The sequence below is a fragment of the Lissotriton vulgaris genome, chromosome 1_1 (assembly GCF_964263255.1).
Source record: "Lissotriton vulgaris chromosome 1_1, aLisVul1.2, whole genome shotgun sequence".
NCBI lineage: Eukaryota > Metazoa > Chordata > Amphibia > Caudata > Salamandridae > Lissotriton > Lissotriton vulgaris.
The window spans coordinates 1,853,182,783-1,853,195,589 of record NC_141685.1 but is presented as its reverse complement, the minus strand read 5'-3'; positions in this window follow the sequence as shown (position 1 = coordinate 1,853,195,589).

Genomic DNA, 12,807 nt, shown 5'->3' with positions numbered 1-12,807 from the left:
AGCCTCTTTTCTATAATTACAAGACTTTCATTTGAATCACACCTCAGATTTGAGGAATTCTTCAAGGATGGCTCAGTCTTGAGTCTGTGGCCGAAGTCATCAATTGAAACTGTCCTCCCTAATAAAAATAACAACACATACCAGCAGGTTGGTATGGGGAACAGTTCTGGGATCTTCCACAGCTCAGGGCAGGTGTCTCAGCAGGAAGCCCAGCCATTTTCAAATGGAGGGAGTTGGCTGCTATCAGAGCAGCACTTCTGCTTTTCCCCACATTGTTCACCGTCATGTTTGCATTGAATCCGACAATGACATGGTGGTGACATATATCAATCGGCATGGGAGATGGTTCATTCCCTATTTCACCTTGCCAGGGAGATTTGTGTACAGGCAGGATCCAATCCCCTGAGCGTGAAAGCTGTCTAACTTTCAGGGAGGGAAAATGGGACTGTGGACCAACAGGAAATGGTCCTCATCAGTGACACTTCTTCTTTCTTTCAGGTTGGTTTCTCAGATTTGTGTCAGGTTCGACCATCCTTGGTTCGATCTGTTTGCAACCAAAGAGAATGCTAAACTGCACCAGTTTTGGTTCCTTGTTCCAACCTGTAAGAAATCTGGAACTCTTTGCCGCGTCCCCCTACGTTGTGCACCCATTTTGACTAGTAGGTGCTTTTTTTCTGACTCTGATTGTGCCCTGGGCTCTGCTAACCCGACCCAGGGCCTGTGCTCTGACTGAAAGTACATAGTTAGGTATAATTGCATTTGGCAATGACTGACACCTTTAAGCCCCTAGTATATAAGAAGGCAGGGGGATTAAAACTACCTGTAGGTCCATAGTATGTAATAAGGAAGGGAGGTTTAGAGGCCTAGTAGATTTCATGCACTAGAGTGTGTACTGCAGTGTTGCCTGCTGTCATTTTAAAAGCCAGTCCTGCATTGAAGACTGCTTTCAAATCTTAATTATATGCAAATTTGACTTTAGAATTAAAAGTACTCCAAAGTCTCAATGTACCTTATTTTTACATATAAGGTCTCCTCGAGATGCCCCAGTGTTAGGGTGCCTTGGAACAATAAGCAGGGACATTACAAAATATGTTATTTTGTGACCCCATTGTAGTGAATTCCTCCATAGACATTGAGGTATTTTATTTAAGTATAAATATTGACAGCCACCTAAAATATACTTTAAGGCATCTAATTAATAGTTAAGATAAATACAACAACTTGCCACTGTTAGATTTATAATAACTATTACAAAAAATAAGTTATTTTTTTTCTGTAAGTCAAAATCCAGGGGGTTGATTTCCTGATGGGTGGAGAACTTTAGCTGCAGATGCCAAAAGGCAGTAAAGGGTGGGGATGCCAAAATGGTCTTCAAAGGGAGAATAACAGTTTGTGACCAACACAGCCTGACACCCACATCATTCAACTCCAGCCACACAGTAGCCTCAGTAATTAATTTAGTCAGGGGGTTGGAAGGGGTGTGTTAGTGAAGCTTAGCCACACCAGTGAATTGACTTAGTCAGATCTAACCCCAAAGGAGATACTTTCTCCCTGTGGGATTTTGAGACAATAATGATTTATAGAACAAGAAAATGCTACACTTTGGAGGAAGTGGTCAAACACCTGTGTGGCACCCTTCATTCCATTGGTCAGGGATGCACCCCTGCTTGATTCCCAGACACTGTGAATAATTATGGGGGAGCTACATAGCTCCTCGAATCTGCTGCCTGAAACTAAAAGGAGAAGAAGGACTGCCCTTCTGGAATCTGGATCTGCACCCAAACGACTGCACAATCTGGTACTACAGCCCTAAGGACTTTGCCTTGCTTCAAGAAGGATTGAGGAGTGGACTCCCTACAAGCTACACGTTAATAGAGCCCGCCTGCATCATCTCCAAGAGTCTGCATCATGGAGTGCGTTCAGAGGGCTTTTAAGGATTTGCCCAGGGGCATTGTGGGAATTATAGTCCAGACATCCCAAGGACCATCTTGGAGGTTCCAGACCAGTGAGTTTGTGTTTTGGACACTTTGAACCCTTAAGGAGACCTTCTGGAAGAAGGTCAGAAGTTTGGTGAAGTTTGGGAACTGTTTGTCAAAAAGCTCCATTAGGTGACCATCTCTAAGTAGAGAGTCAAGCCAGCTACCTTCAACCATAACCCTGCCTGGATTTTAGATTTCCCCTGCTGAGCCAAGCAATGCAATAACTTTGCATGAACATCGGCATGCAGGAGGTGACCGCTTGATGTCAAGAGAAAAATTCTCTATAAACGTTTCTGAATACGAAGGTAAATTTTGACCGAGGCCTCTTGTTTAGAGTGTCCAACCATGGCTCCATCGCAGTCGGCCTCAAACTTTGACTTAGTCCTGGTCAAGTGCGACCAAATGTCCCAAGTGGGCGCAAAAGGTTTTTAAGCACTAGAAAGTGTCTATACTTAAAAAATTCATATCACTGGTTCCCTACATTGGATTTTTGTCGTTTTGGTGTCTATTTGTTCATAAAAATATATAAATTGAAGTTGGATTTTTGTTTTTGTTCTGTGTCATATCTTACTTATTTAATGCATCAGTGTTTTTAATACTTTACACAAATGTTACACCTACATGTTTGTTGTCAGCCACCAAAGTTTGAGCAAGGGAATACATTTATTAAGACCTTGGCTGAACCTTTTAATGTGTTTGAGGCCTTGTTAGTATTGGTAGGTCCCTACTTATCACTACTAATAACCCACTTTCCAACATAACCCAAGAGGTATGAGTGATGGATGCATTCTCAGGGAAGTGGTAGAGGGGTCTGCTGCATTGTTTTCCTCCTATTCCCTTGATTCCTCGTGTTTTGCAGTGATTTAGTGAAGACCACGTTTAGGTATTTATGGTTGTACCAAATTGAAGTTGTGCCCTTGTTTTTCCATCTTGATGTCAATGACTGTGTTTCCTCCTTGGTACTTTCCACTTCAGCCTTCCCTTTGGAGCCAACCTTGGTTGTTTCTTGTGTTCCCCAATTACTTGAATCTGGAGATTTGGCTGTTGAAAGGAAATGTCTGTTAGCAAAAAGTTGTTCTGAGAATGTTGCTAAAGCTTTTCAACAGTCCCAGAAGCCTTCCACACGGAAGTCTTACAGTAGACATTGGCAGAACTTTGAGACATGATGCCTTGGTAAGGGTTTTCAGGCTTCATTCTTTGATCTGGTACGCGTTTCTGACTTTCTGCAGGATGGTTTCAGGCTTGTACTGGCTGTCTCTACTATTCATGCTCAGTGGGCAGCAATCCAGGCTTTTAGGGGTGATGATCTGATGATGTTGACCCCTTTTATATCACATCTCCTTCGGAGCTTCTTCTTTCAATGTCCTGCAGTGTGTTCTTTGGTACCTTGTTGGGACTTACCTTCATTTTTGTTCTTCTTTTGCCTCCCTTTGAACCACTTGAATCAGTAGATCTTAAGTTGCTGATACAAAAAGTGGTGTTTTTGGTCGCAATTTGTTCAGGGCAAAGGGTGGGTTAAATTGGTGCATTACTTTCAGTTTCCCCGTTTCTTCGTTTTTTTTCTTACAAGGTTGTGTTGGGTCCAAGTCCTACCAAAGGTTTCTTTCTCCTTTCATTGCTCCCAGGATATTGTTCTTCCTGTGTTTTTTCCATAACCAGCCTCTGCAGAGGAGGAGATGCTTCATTCTTTTGACTTGCATAGATCCCTTTCTATTTATTTGGCTAGAACACCGCCTTTTCGTAAGGTGGATTCTTTGTTTGTCACCTTGGGTTTGCCTAATAGGAGATACTGTCCGTCTACATCTATACTTTCTAGATTGATTAAAACCAACATTAGCATGTGCTATGAATTGGCAAAGGTTCCTCCTACTGCAGTCATTGAGGGGATATCCAGTATGGGAATGTCAGCTTCTTGGGACACTTTTCGGGGGGGTCTTTTTGAAGGGCATTTGCTGTGCAGCCACTTGGCAGACACCTCATTCTTTGTTGTCCCATTAAGGAGTCCATTTGGGAGAAGGTTTTTTCAACAGTTTTTGGAGAATGTGTACTTTCTACTGTATCAAAATCATGATTTATTTTGTCTAACACATGAGTAAAGGTCTTTTCTCCATTTATTCCACGTCGGTCCTGCTGTTGGTTTGTGTACTGGAAGGGACTGGAAGAACCCTGTCCCCATAAAGGGCTGCCATTATCTCCAACGAACCTCCGTAGCCTCTTGCTTGTGGGCACCACACTCTGGTGGGACTCGGAGTCCCAGAGTGCAACACCGCACCATTACCAGCCCCAAACCAGCCGCAGCTGCAGAGGGTGAAGGCATCAACATCGCGCTATAAAGCGCCACCAGGTCCCGTCTGTGCCCGTCTGTGCCTGTCCGTGTCAGGACAAGGCAGGGCAGGGCCACCCCTCTAACACTGGGCCTAATTCAGACTGAAGAAAACTGTCTCTAGCACCAGAAGGGACGGACGCTGATTGTAGGCCCCCACCATTGAAGTAAGTGTCATAATGAGCAAGCACAAGTCTGTGGGCCATAGCATAGGAGACAGCATAGCAGGCACCCTGGACGCATTTATTTTGAGAGCTGAATCTCTTTTAGCGCACCAAATCCAATTAACAGAAAAACGATTGTCTATGGATACAATTCCGCTGTCAAGACGTTCTTCACTGGGCCCCATAGCATTATCGAAATCCCCACTTTCGAGGCCCCTAGTGCAGGGCACAATTGCAGATGCAGAAGAGTATAATATTGACGGATATACGCAGGGCCCTACGATCGCTGATTCAAGGAAGGATGTGCAGGTAGAAACGGCCCCGATTGTGCCCTATAAGGAAGACTTAGCCGCAGATATGAGGCACACAGGTCGGGGCCCGGGCTTGAGAAGTTCAGGTGAAGCTCTAACCCCAGATCTTGAAGTTATTCCCTTATCGCCTGTGGACATACCGGAGTCAAATACTGGCCAAAATGAGGAGTCTGTGATTACTCGATCCAAAAAGTAGGCATTACTGGGAAACAGCGAAAGGAACATAGTGAAGGCCAGGCCGCTACGAAATGTGCAAGGGGTGGGGGTTTCACTGGAACTAAACCCAAATGTAAACAAAAGAATATTTTGCCCCCGGTTAAGTTTACATCATCGAGGGCTGAGCCCAACAAAAAGAGCAGTGCCGATTTGTTCCAACCTGGGGAGTCCAGCAGTGAGGCGGAGATAAAAGAAACTGGCACTGACTGTGACATCCTGGCCAAACTCCAGAGGTTAATAGACAGAGCCCTCAAACCCCTGCTGGAGAAATTAGAGACCATTGAGGATAAACTTAATGAACTGGGGATGCTGTCTGAGAAAAGGGGCACTGTAAATGGCCGAGGAAAGAGTCCATATGAGGTGGAAGGTCATCAATTTAATGTTGTTGGGACACTTCACCCTGGCACTGAAGAGTCACTGGGGGCAGGGGAGGGCCGGGGAGATTTACAGAAGAATGTTAGAATTAGTGCGAGAGCCGGTGGGTCGGGTAAACAGTGCGAATCGCAGGAGGGAGAAAGATGCAGGAGTATGTAACAGAGGGGTGGAAATGTCAAAGAGGGAGGGGGCAGGGCTCGATCCTAAAACAACAAAGGGGGATGAGAGGAGGGCTTTGTGAGCAATTTAGAGGCAAGCAAATACGTGGGTGGGACAGAAAGAACTGAAGGGTTTTTGAGTTTAGATCTCCCACCCGCCTCTGGGCCATATACGTTAGTTCTGGTTGGTGTGGAAGGGGAATACTGTTGAATTTACAAGAATGTTGATTAATAAGGTAGCGTATTGGCTATCTATATATGCAGGCTTTAGCATGGCAAACCACAGTCAGATCCTCATGGCCTGAAGTGTAGACTGGATAGGCAAGGCAAGGCAAGCAAGACATTTGAGGGGAACTGTATAGCAGTGAACTTTAGACTCCCCGGCCTCTTTAGAAGTCGACCGTGGGTGGGGGACTGCTCAAGTATTAGCCTGCTAGCTCTGTTGTTCTTATATGGACAGGGAGCTAACGGTCCAGGGGGAGGAGATTTACACGGCTGCCAGGTAGCCCCTGAGGGAGGGGGGGTGGGCTAGCACTCCCACTATTCAACAAATATGCCCCACACTACTTAGGAAGAAATCTTAGCAAAGTGGACTGACTACAGGGAGAGGAATTATGCCAAGAAAACGTGTCAAATGTGGTTTCCTCACACCTAACATCACAGATGAAGGAACATTCGAGATGCGTTAGCCCGAGTGTGATCCAGCTCGCCACCTGTAAAACAAGGCTACCAAGGACCGTGGTTTTTCAAAGTAGTGATAGAACTATTACAGGCATTTGCCCCTCTCTAAATCACCGATGGAGCTCTCTCGAATTAGTCTCCTGGAATATAGCAGGTTTGTCAGCTAAGTTCCAAAATCAGGAATGGTTCAAATGTATTAGTAAATTTAAAGTAATCTGTGTACAGGAAACCTAGGTGGTGGATTGCACCAATTTCCACCTAGCTGGGTATAAATCGTTTTGGGTCCCGGCAAGTAAGTCTATGGCAGGCAGAGCGAGGGGAGGTCTTCTAATATTTGTAGACTTGTGTTTGGAAGGGGTTTGGACTATTCTAAAATGGAATTCAGATTACATGATAGGCCTCCGGTTTAAATATCGGGCCTTAATGTAATTCTAGGTAATTTCTATAATGCAGGAGGTACGATGGTACCCATGCTTCTATTAGCGGGGTACTTTAATTGTCATTTATGCCCAAATGTCTTACCCATCAGAGAGGACTGGACCTCTTGCAGTTCGGAGGAGGGCCCACACTTCGAGCACACGTTGGAGGGCAGGGAAATAAGTAGGATGATGAAAGATCACACGCTTAAACATACAATGGATTTAATGGCCTTGGAGCCTAATAAACCGGTTAACCTCACCTTTAAAGGAAGGGGTCGTAGTTCCTTTATTGTTTTTATATTAGTGTCCCAGTTGCTTAAGAAGTGGTTACTGGGATTCTCAATAGAGCTGAGTGGTTTTCGTGACCACAACTCCCTATTATTGATGGTAGCATAGACAAACACAAGTAGGGTCACAAAGAGGGGGGATGGGACAAATTTAGAGAAGGTTACAGATCAGGGCAGGCATTTGAAATGGTCAAGGATTAATGGAGAAAGTTTTTATAGGTCTTTTGTAAACAGTTTTTAGAGGAATGTTTATATTTATTAGTGGTTGGACCAACTTTAGTGGAGGCATTTGAGGAAATAGGCTGCTTGATAGATGGTCTTTTACAGACGACAAGACAGGGTAAGCCCAATAATGGTCCTAGATGGTTCGATAGAGGGTGCTCCCTTGCACAGAAGAATTTAAGTGCTGCCCTAAGAATTAACCCAAGGGATAAAAAAAGGGATATGCAATGTAGGATAATTTATAAGCAGGCAGTAAAGCGCACTCCAAACACAAACCTGGGAGGACCTGAGAGGAGCTGCTGAAGGGAAAGATATGACCACCTTTTGGAAGACAGTAAATAACCCCTGTTTTCAAGATGTAAATAGCCGGCAGATTGGATCCAATGTTCTACCCGAACAGTGGATGAAGTACTTTAGAGAACTTTATAATCGGGGGAATAGTGAGGTACAGGTAAATGAGGAGCAGGAGGGGAGGTGGAATGTCACACTAGAATTCACCCTGGAAGAGATTACTATTGGTATCCTGGATCTCACCAGAAATAAGGCACTGGGACCGGAAGGGATCCCCCGGACCTCTTAAGGTGGATCTATGGGCACCAATTTTAACAAGAGTAATAAATGCTGCAATAGCTATGGGGCTCCCCCACTCGTGGTCATCCGCCATAATCGTCCCCATTTTTAAAAAGGGTAACAGAGATAGTCCTCAGTGCTATCGCCCCATCTCCCTGATAGATGTAACTGCCAAAGTGCTGACATGCACCCACACCTCAAGTGACAATGTCCAACATATACAACCAAATACTCACAACAATATGATTTATCTATTCCTACATGAGACAAAGATAAAATAAATAAACAACCCATTAGTTGAGCTCATGTCTCACTAGTTGTTCAATCATTATAAAACTTCCAATCAACTATCTTACCTTCTGCCTCTTTTTATTATCATTCCTAAAAAGAGGCAGAAGGTGTGGGTGCATGTCAATCTGGGGCATGACCACAGGCTGTATATACAGGTGTAAATATAGGTTTGTAATTCCTTGGCATAACTGTTGGGACACCAGATAAGATTATTCAATTTGGTGTGGGCAGACGATTCAGATTATGTTCTCGAGGGTGTATATATACATAATACTGACTGTATGTATATTATTTTGTGATAGGTTCATGGTGCAACACGCGTCCTGATGATGGTCTTGATGAATTGTAGTATATGAGACCGAAACGTCGACGATACGACACTTCTTTGTAAATAGTATCACTGAATTTGAATTGTATATAATCATTGAACGATGTATATATGGTAGATATGTAAATACTATCCATATTTTGTACAAAAAGTGTCAGTAAGTACTGTACATGTCAAAGAACTGAGTAACAGTACATCTTTTTTGTTGCCGTGTATGGAAGGACATATGATTTATACTTATGCAAATGAAATAGAATATGACATAATGCAATAAAATAACTAATGAATTGTATATATGTCTCTCGAGTACTATGAAATTTCTGCTCACTGTTGTGACAAATTTAAAAATTTGTAAAAATAATATTGAATGACTCCTTCAGGAACATTTTTCTATTGTGTTATTGATTATACCCAGTTCCTTTGGAATATTGGGTTACCCTATTAGTTTTGCAGTAAAAATACAGATATCTGAGACAAATTTTCAAGTACCTGACATATCTGCATAGATGCGTCAGTTTCCTTGCGTCACCTCCAAATGTCCTTGCCCACCATGGATAACTGTATTTACAATACAGTGCACAATGGCGCAAGGAATTACAGATGCGCTAGAAATTCTGGCACATCTGTTGGTGGAAAACTGACGCATTGTTGGAGTTTGTCACAAAAGTGACGCAACTCCAGCAATGCGCCAGAAAACATAGGTAGTCCCATGTAAATGCCGTGCGTCAATCCTTATGCCTGGTCTGAGCAGGCGTAGGGATTTTGACGCAGTAAAGGCGTTGAGTGACGCAGTGAAATCTTGTAAATTTTACTGCGCCAGTTCTACGTGGCTTTTTGCATGGGAACGCCTACCCTGCATACATTATACCTGGCGCAGGTATAACATGACGCTGGGCCTTACAACATGACGCATCTTCTTAGATGTGTCACATTGAAAATGGGCCACAACTTTTACGCCGTCGAAGCGTCGCAACGGCTGTGCAAAAGTGACGCAAGGGGCTTGTAAATCTGCCCCCTGGTATTTGTAAATCACCTTTTTGTTCTCAATACACGAATGTCGGCAAGTCAAACTTTTCTCCGAACAAAAGACACTGTTGTGAGTTGGGTTAAACGAGTATTTTTAAGAGGCAATATCGTTTGAAGGTGGTATTTGGTCCTTAACACCTGTTCGAGTTGAAGATGGAATGATTCTTCGCGGGAGCATTGTTTTTCTGTAACTGCATTATCATAACACATTTCGCCCGCTTTAGAGATGAGGGGCCATGCGCCTCTGTGGAGAGAAGGCCGTGCAACATCTTCAATCGCTACCCAATTGTTGTGCATCAATGAGAGCTCTCTGTTGAGCTGGGAAGGGGGCGCCTAGGCAGCAAGACAGCTGGAAGCCATCACTGGGTGCGTTCTCTAAAACAGGTGTCATGTCCGATACTGCACTACAGTAGATTCCAGGAAGTCGATTTCATTTTCCTTACGCAGTCATCCACATACAAGTATTTACATTTCACAATATCTTATTTAGGTGACTTCTTTATGCCCCATATCTCTAACATCATCCTTGTCTGAGGCCTTTGATTTTGTAAATGCACCTGTGATAACGATAAGCCACAGCCATGACCAGCTATACAGTATTTTATTTTACAAAGGCTGATAACACTGCGAGCAGTGCCGCCGAGACAGCCTTCTGATGACCACTGTGTGTACATGGCAGGTGCAATGAGCCATTCAGCCTGTCCAGTTTGACAGCGGCATGTAAGTTAAGAGTATTTGCCAACATCCGAAGCTGTTACTATTTTTTTCCGCATGTAAACAGTATTTCTTCTTTAAATCAAGCAATTTTCCTTTCTTTCTTGTTTTCTAGTGGGAGGGCTTTTGTTTAATCTGCTTTATTGATGAGAGACAATTCTCTCGACTTCATATGTCATCTACATGTACAAAATCTTTTCTGAGGTTTTATGCACTGTGACTGTGCAGAGCATACTGGCTGGCAGACTAGCGCAGTAGACAATTTGATTTGTTTCTCAAAGTATTTTGTTAAATGCCCAGCCATCACAAAGTAGGAAAGCGTTCCATTGTTTCCACACAATGTTTATTTTGTAATAGCACTAGTCACTCGATGCAAAAATAAGGAATGAGCACCGGTACAGAATTTGCACACCCTGCTGCTGGTGAGAAGACTGGGCATGGGCCTGCTCACCTGCTTATTTATGCTTTCTGATTGTTCAAATTAGTTTTCATTGAAAGATTATCCACTCACAATTAGTTGTGCTTTTCAGCCAAATACCTTATCAACATTTATTGGAAAATGCATCATTTTGTCATCACGAATCCCTCAGTTGCCAATAGAACATGCTTGTTTTCTTCACTCCACCCACGGCCACTTTTACGCACAACGACCTCCAAAAGTCACCATCTGCCACTGAGCTCATCTCTTGATAGCAACTCGTGTAAAAAATACATACAAATAACTGTTATTTTCACTATTCTGTATTTGTACAATATTACATACAAAAGCACGCAGGTCTCTAAGTTAAAGTGAAAATATAAACACATTTAGAATTCGTTTAGTACGACAAGACCGAATGAAGAAAACATATCTTGTTTATGGGACAGTTCGTTGTTGTATCTGTGATTTGCAAGGCCACGTTATGTGCCACTTCGCCTTTGCTGCCTCTTTTGTTTCCTAGCTGTGTGTGAAAAGTACTCGGGTGGAGGAAGATCAACAGCTAATGGTGCCATGTAAAAAAAATGAAGGTTATGCAAACTAATCTTACACTGCCCTCTAGTGTTTTATAAAGAATCTGTTACCCACTGAAACATTTCAGCTTAGAAACACACAGATGCTGCTTAGTAAATGATTTTTTTCACATTTATTATCAACATTAACCTTCTCTGAACTTAGGCACCTATGAACCAGCATCCTCTGTCCGAGTTGGACAAAGACGTATGTACCCTATTAACAATGAGATCTTCATTACTCTACACTCAGCGCAAGGGAGGCTTTTTAATGGCATTGTGTGGGTGTTCCAATGCAACTCACATGGTTTTTGACACATTCTCAGATTTACAAGTATGTGTACAACCTTTGAATGTTCCAAAAAGATATGCCTCCCCAGGTGAGGTTCTCTTCATTATTCCCTCAATGTGGGCTACATTCTGCGGGAGTCTTAGAAAGAGGAAGCAGTCTTTCAGGATTGTTTTTGAGCAAGAAGTTGCCCCTTCCTGCACAAATACAATCCTGCCTACAGTACAGGCGGGCTCTGCTGTGGTATAAGGCTGCCAAACTGGCGCCAGCGCTAGGAAAAGGACAGGAATGTGCCATATTGCAAAAATACTGTGCATTCCTGACCTTTCCTTGTGGCGCAGGGCTGAGCAGCAAGGTGACTTGCTGCACTGCCCTGCGCCACAAGGGTCATAAATATGGCCCTCTGTTTCTACGGTGCATAATGACTGGAGTTGAGGTATATATATATATATATATATATATATATATATATATTATATATATATATATATATATATATATATATATATATATATATATATATATATATATATATATATATATATATATATATATATATATATATCATCTCCCATCTGATCCAAAATATAGGTTTCCAGGTCCTCTGAGGCGGTGCACGCAAAGCGCAGCAGGACCCAGCCGCATTTTAAATTCGTTCCGTTTTCCCCGTTGGGGAGTTATTTCTTCATGCACTCTCGGGTTTCCCAAATTACACCACACATGTTTCGCAGATTAGTATGGTTTATTTCATCATGTAGCAGCAAGCCAGCAACACCTTACGCGTTTCGGTCTCTACGGAGACCTTGCTGACATATATGTATATATATATATATATATATATATATATATATATATATATATATATATATATATATATATATATATATATATATATATTACCTACTGGCGGTCGCCAGTAGGTATATATAGTTAGGATTTTTTCTCTATGGGATTTTTGAAAATTCTATGTCTAATAACTTTGGCGTTTGTGGACGGAATTGGCTGAAATTTTCAGGAAAATGGAACATTTCGTTTCTGAGCAGCCCCTGACAATTTGGGGGGGTTTCATCAAGGGTGGGCCGAGAAAAAAGGGGGGTCCCAAAACGCGTTTTTCCCATGTTAATTTCCATAGGGCGGTTGGCCTCACTTTTAGCTCGAACGGCTGAATGGATTTGCACGAAACTTGGCAAAATTGTAGGGACTGTTAGCCCGATGTGCCTTTGCTAGGTCTCAATATATGTGCTCCAGTGGATTTTGAGTAATTTAGGTTCAAATAAAGATATATATCTGGGCAGAGCCTAACCACACATCTGATCTGATTGGCTGTCAGCACTTCATCCAAGAAGTGTTGGCAGCCATCTTGGGACCAATATACATGATAGCACCTCATTAAAAAGCATTGTAGTTAATAGAGGGTTTTAGGACTTTAGTTACATTATAAATCATTTGTTGATGGTACCATAC